Source organism: Priapulus caudatus, unplaced genomic scaffold, assembly GCF_000485595.1.
Source record: "Priapulus caudatus unplaced genomic scaffold, Priapulus_caudatus-5.0.1 Scaffold619, whole genome shotgun sequence".
NCBI classification, from domain to species: Eukaryota; Metazoa; Priapulida; class Priapulimorpha; order Priapulimorphida; family Priapulidae; genus Priapulus; species Priapulus caudatus.
The window spans coordinates 76,699-82,799 of NW_014577680.1; the positions used below are offsets into that span (position 1 = coordinate 76,699).

The 6,101-nt window shown below is 42.2% G+C and overlaps 1 pseudogene; it reads right to left on the bottom strand.

Moving 5' to 3' along the window:
• Positions 1–591: 591 nt before the first annotated feature.
• On the bottom strand, positions 592–2,542 carry LOC106812199 (annotated as a pseudogene).
• Between the last annotated feature and the right edge of the window lie 3,559 nt (positions 2,543–6,101).

A 6,101-nucleotide genomic window follows, 5' to 3' on the forward strand; every position in this document is an offset into this window, starting at 1 on the left:
CACTGTTGTCCCCAGCACGCTGTTGAATGTATGTTGTTGCGTGCCGGGGCAAATTCACTGTCTCGCATGGAGAATACGATAAATACACTGTCTCGCATGAATAATACGAGTAGATAGTCCACCACTGTTGTCCCCAGCACGCTGTTGAATGTATGTTGTTGCGTGCCGGGGCAAATTCACTGTCTCGCATGGAGAATACGATAAATACACTGTCTCGCATGAATAATACGAGTAGATAGTCCACCACTGTCGTCCCCAGCACGCTGTTGAATCTATGTTGTTGCGTGCCGGGGCAAATTCACTGTCTCGCATGGAGAATACGATAAATACACTGTCTCGTATGAATAATAACAGTATAGATAGTCCACCACTGTCGTCCCCAGCACGCTGTTGAATCTATGTTGTCGCGTGTCGGGGCAAATTCACTGTCTCGCATGGAGAATACGATAAATACACTATCGCATGAATAATACGAGTGGGGTTTTTGATATTTTTTAAAAATTATGCAAATTAGGTAGATTTTGCCAATTTCACTATGAATTTACTACTATGTCTACCTGATTCCTATATTTCAAGAGACATTTAACTGCATCATGCATATTCTCTGAGTAGATCTGGTGCCTTACTCCCCCTCTTGCCTCGAATCTCATTGCGATGCAATGATTTGCATAGTTTTTGTTCTAACGAGGAGAGGGCATTGATGAATGATGTCCGCATCTTTCGGACTCATCATTCTTCATGTTTTCTCAGTTCTTTAGTTTGATCCTGGAAGCTTCCCGACTTCTTCTCCTATTAAAAAGTTAGTTTAGTTTTCACTTTGCTAGTTCGTACCAACTGGAGACGTGCCTTCATTTATCTTGTCCTGGATATCTGCCACTTCTTGTTGCAAATAGGCTTGCAGTAACACAACGTCTTCCACGAGTGGCATCAGCTAGTGGCATCCCGTAGGGTCTTTAGTGCTTGTGAAGATACTTTATCATTCCATTCCATTTCACATAATTTGCAAAACTTATCCAAATTATTAATTATGGATTCGTTTTCCTCTATAAGACTATGTGCACTAAGGACTTTTGCACATTTCTTCAAAGCAGCATCAAGCTTGAGTGCTAATGACGGTATATTGTACAGATCATGCTCTTTGTCATATCTTGCAACCATTTTGACAGCAGACACGACGTTTGGAAATTGTGTACGCATAATTGCATCACTCAATGTCTCAATACCTGTATCCAGTTCTCTCAATTTTATCACAAGTCGTGCCAGCTCTCATCTTCTGACTAATAAAATGTCTGTTGTGCTGTTCTTTTCACAATTTTCCCAGCCTTTCCCCATATTTCAGAATTAAACGGTCATTTCTCACGGCAAGTGATATCCTATCATCACTTATCCTCTTTAGAATGTCTGCTAGTGCTTCATGTTTCCCTGCCTCAGAAGGAAGCAATAATGCACCTCTTGCTTTTATATTTTTGTCCTTTGATCCATTTGATTTGTTGTTGAAGCTACATTTTTTCTGATACTTCCAAAGGTCTGACCTGACAAAAAATCCAAGGCAATGTTCGCAGCATGAATAATCGGTGTTGGTCACCCCGTCACATGAACGATAACGTTTTTCGGAATTAATTGGCCTTTTTTCTCTTCCAATACTTTGAGGTTGTGTGAAAATGTGTAATCATGTGAAATATAAATGAATTGTGTGTCCCTTGTTTGACAGTTTCTCCATCAAATGTTTTCTTTCAGTTAAATTTAGTGGATAGCTCGGATAATTTGCAACATCACTTTCTTCCTTGTGTTTCAGTTCAAAGTGGCGTGCAAGTTTTGCATATGCCTTCTCGCAGTATATACAAATATTTCTTTTATCCCACTTCCTTTTGTTCTTGGTGTTGCTTGAAACTTGGAGTGTCACAGCAGATTTCTGATTTAGGTCAATATTTGGAACTATTTCTGAATCTGATTCCTCTCTATAAGGAGATACACACTTTTGATCACAATTGTCTCCAATTTCGCCCGCAGCATAAGCAGTAAGGTGTGAGTTCCTCATCAACCCTTACAACAGCGATGCTGTCTGTGGTTAAGATGTCTGTACAATTTAAAATGGACTATAAGGGTATCTACCCAGCAGCTGACTGTAATCAACTGCTCCTGTTTATTCTTCATGCAATAGATAGCAATGCCAGTCATAATTACGCATAATATTGTAGATATTATAAATAATGGAGTAGGGTATATAGTAATACAGCCTGTAATAGCTATAGCAGATGTGTTTGATGCATGTGCTACTTGTCACCGGTACACAACACTAGCACACACTTGACATAGAGAGAAATTGCAGGATTACTAAACACAATCGCAAGTCTGGATGGTGGTGATACTTCCTGTGTGGACCGATTTTACGCGGAGCTCATATTAAGTATAGTATTCTTGGCAATGGCACTTTTCCCCAGATACCTGGCGCCAGTAGTTTTCTGCCTTGTTTGTGTATGTCTCCGAGCTCAGATCGTTCTAACCAGCCGTCCGATATTGCATCTACCTTATAACTAATCATGGTGACATAGTCTAATACAAGCACATACAGGTTGAACAACAAACGCAGGTATAATGTTGTCTGTATTTTCTTTAATCCCTGATATATAATAAACTGGCTAAATGAACACAAATGAAAGGAATACAGGGACGTATAACATACCAGAGCAACTGCTTTCATGGCATATCTGGATTATTCTCAATGCCAACATCTGGGACCTCGTCCATCAGCAATGATATTGCCCCTGGCAAACTCCAGCCATAATAGATGGGGGTTTTGCCGTCTGGCAATTGCAAAAACTTCCTGGCCATTGGCTATGGTGCTTCGACCTCATTTGCATGAAATCTACCGTTTCGATAATGCCACTGAGTCTCAAATGCTTTTCGCGCAGCAATGTTGCCCGCATCCTGACGAGTGCCGGGTAAGCCGGTGATTAGCACCATCAGTCCCCATGGTTTGCATTGGTGCTGTGCGTCGGATCCGACATGAACCAAAAATCCGATCCGACAACACATTTTTTTTCAAAATCAGAATCAGAATCTGATAGCTATTTTGAATCTGATCCGAATCCGAATTATATGGCAATTTTTGAATCCGAATCCGAATCCGATGTGTGTCGCTAAATCCGATCCGAAATCCGACCCGAATCGGGAACATAGAAATTCCAAATAGTGTGACAGTATCGTGTAAAATTCGTGTTATAATTTGTTTCAACATCAAACTTTGGGTTGTTGAGATCAAGGGATGGGATGAAGGGGGACTGTAGACGTAAGCAAAGTTAGAGAACGGGATGATCGAGAATCTGGAACGATAATCCATCGTCCAACGCACAATCGTATAACGCACAACGTCAGATTGCCAACATTGGTCCAACGGCTTTTCGCTGAGCATGCCTAATCTATCTGGTTCTCTCTCTCTGTCACACACACAACACAAACACGCACACCTCTCTCTCTCTCTGTCACACACACAACACAAACACGCACACCTCTCTCTCTCTCTCTCTCTCTCTCTCTCTCGCTCTCTCTCACACACGCGTGCACACAACAAACACGCACACATCTATCTCTCTCACACGCACATACACACGTGCACAACTCTATCTCTCTCTCTGTGTCACACACACAACACAAACACGCACACCTCTCTCTCTCTCTCTCAACACACAGCGAGAGCACCAGACACACACACACACACACACAGCCGCAGCCCGCACGCTGTCTCTCTCTTAGACTCACTACAGCACTCCCTCTCAGGTTCTCTCTCTACACACACGCAGCGCGGACCACTCTCTCGCACACATACACAGGCAGCGCAGCCACCACACACGCGGCGCGCACCAGCTCTCTCTGGTCGGTGGTGCGTGACACATACACACCCTCTCTCGGTTCTCATCTCTCTCTCTCTCGTCACACGCTCTTCTCTTCTCCTCCTCTCATCTCTCATCTCCTGCTCCAGTCCTGCCTCTCTCTCTTCTCTCATCTCTCTCTCTTCCCCTTCTCGTCTCTTCATCGTTTCTCTCTCTTCTCGTCTCGTCTCTCGTCATCTCTCTCTCTCTCTCTGTCACACACACAACACAAACACGCACACCTCTCGATCCCGGCGATCCGAATCCGACAGCATTTTTAAAAATCCAACTCCGAATCCGAATCCGACGACAATTTTGAATCCGAATCCAATTCTTTAACTATGGTAAATCGGATTCGGATCGGATCGGATTTGGATTATCGGATCCGACGCGCAGTCACTAGTTCGCATATGCCTATTCCCTGACCTGAATATACATCGCAGTCATGTAAATATCCTTCATTAGAACACCTTCCCCACATTTTTATCCCCCATTTCTTGGGCTTTTTGGGTAGATATTGATGAACGATCGATCGACCCTTGAAACCAAACACTTGAGCCCACCCCCTGTCTTCCTCAATTTGTTCTTCTTGAGAGCACTTTCCTTCTTAGCCGCACTACACATGTTCTTCCACTTATACTTAACGTCATCCGGCGATAGCTCGCACACTCATAGACTACTAAGTTGTACTGCAATTTCTAGCCATATCTTATTTTTTGTTTTGTTGGTGATGTCATTTGTGAGTTTTGAAGACAGAACACCCTTATTTACTTCGTACAGCTCCACAAGATGTGCCTTTTCTGCATGCGAAATGTTCGGCGAACGTTTTTTCATTACGCCTTGCGGCTTCCATTGCGTCTATCATGTTCGTCTGTTCTAACTACGTGAAATTATGGGATACTAACTTTGAGTTAAAATATTTAACTCTGAGTTACTTAACTCAGGATTTAATCCATGTTTATGAAATCCAAATTTAACTCAGAGTTAGTAGTTTAACTCAGAGTTAGATTTAACTCTGAGTTAAGAGTTAATCCACGTCTGTAGAACCGGGTCCTGGACTGTAAGTGGACAAAGATCTCTGACTGGAGAAAATAAAGATACAAATTTTTAAACCGAGACACTTTTGCACATTGAATTGTTAAAACTAGCTATTACTCCTCTCTCTTGGAAGATAACTCCATAATTTCGACTGTACAGCCGGTAGACTTTTGTAACGCCAATAATTCTATTTGCAACTGCATTAATAAGTACCAGGTTCGCATTTGTTCAGTTTGAGGCCAGCAATTTTCAGATGAAGCCGTTTGCAGTCTGATTTGATGCTCTGCCTATGTTTTTCTGAAATATTTTCCAACCAGCTGAGGCGGTACAACTGACTTGAAGAAAGTGACATTTTTCCTAACATTTCGCAAAATGCCACACATGGAGTTATACGCTGAAGAAACATGTCTGTCCGTACAACAAAGTCACCATACTCTAGACCAGTAACAAGTAACTGTGTCTGGATCTAGAAAAAGTAGGGGTACTTTTCTTTTAGTTGCAAAGTACCGTCCACTTCTTCCAAACAAGAGTCTTTGCCGCTTCTGACATTTTTCCTGTCTCAGACAGTATGGGCACTTTATTTCCACCCACCTCTGCCCACAACAATCGCACACGACAATGCCGTCAGGTGAGGCACATAAATGCTAATGATCTACTGTCAAAAACAGCCCACGATCTTTAACTATCACATTACTTTTGCCGAGTTGAGTGTTCTTTTCATATTGGAGCCTGGCCATTTTCTCGTGTTCACACCCCCACCTAGTTGCAGTGGTTGAAAAAGTGATTACTGCTGGATAGCATATAGATTTGAGGAGGCTTAGTGATGGCTTTTCGATGGATGTTGAGCAGACCACCATTCATTTTAGATGCTGTTATTCGTTCTCTCCTTAGCACACTTAAAAGAATAAACACCCACTTCACACATTTGCACCACTAATATCACTGTGAATCTTGATAAACATATTACAGAACTCCTGAGCACACTTAAAAGAATAAACACCCACTTCACATATGTACCTCTAATATCACCGTGGAATGAGCAACTATAACTATACTAGTAACTTCCTTAATCCTAGACAGGCATGTATTGCAAATGTAGAAATCATTTCTTGGAAGAAATGTAGCCCAGACAAGGGCTGGTTTAATAAGAGCAGTTCTTCATTCGACGGTACACAGATAGTTTTCGATGCATCT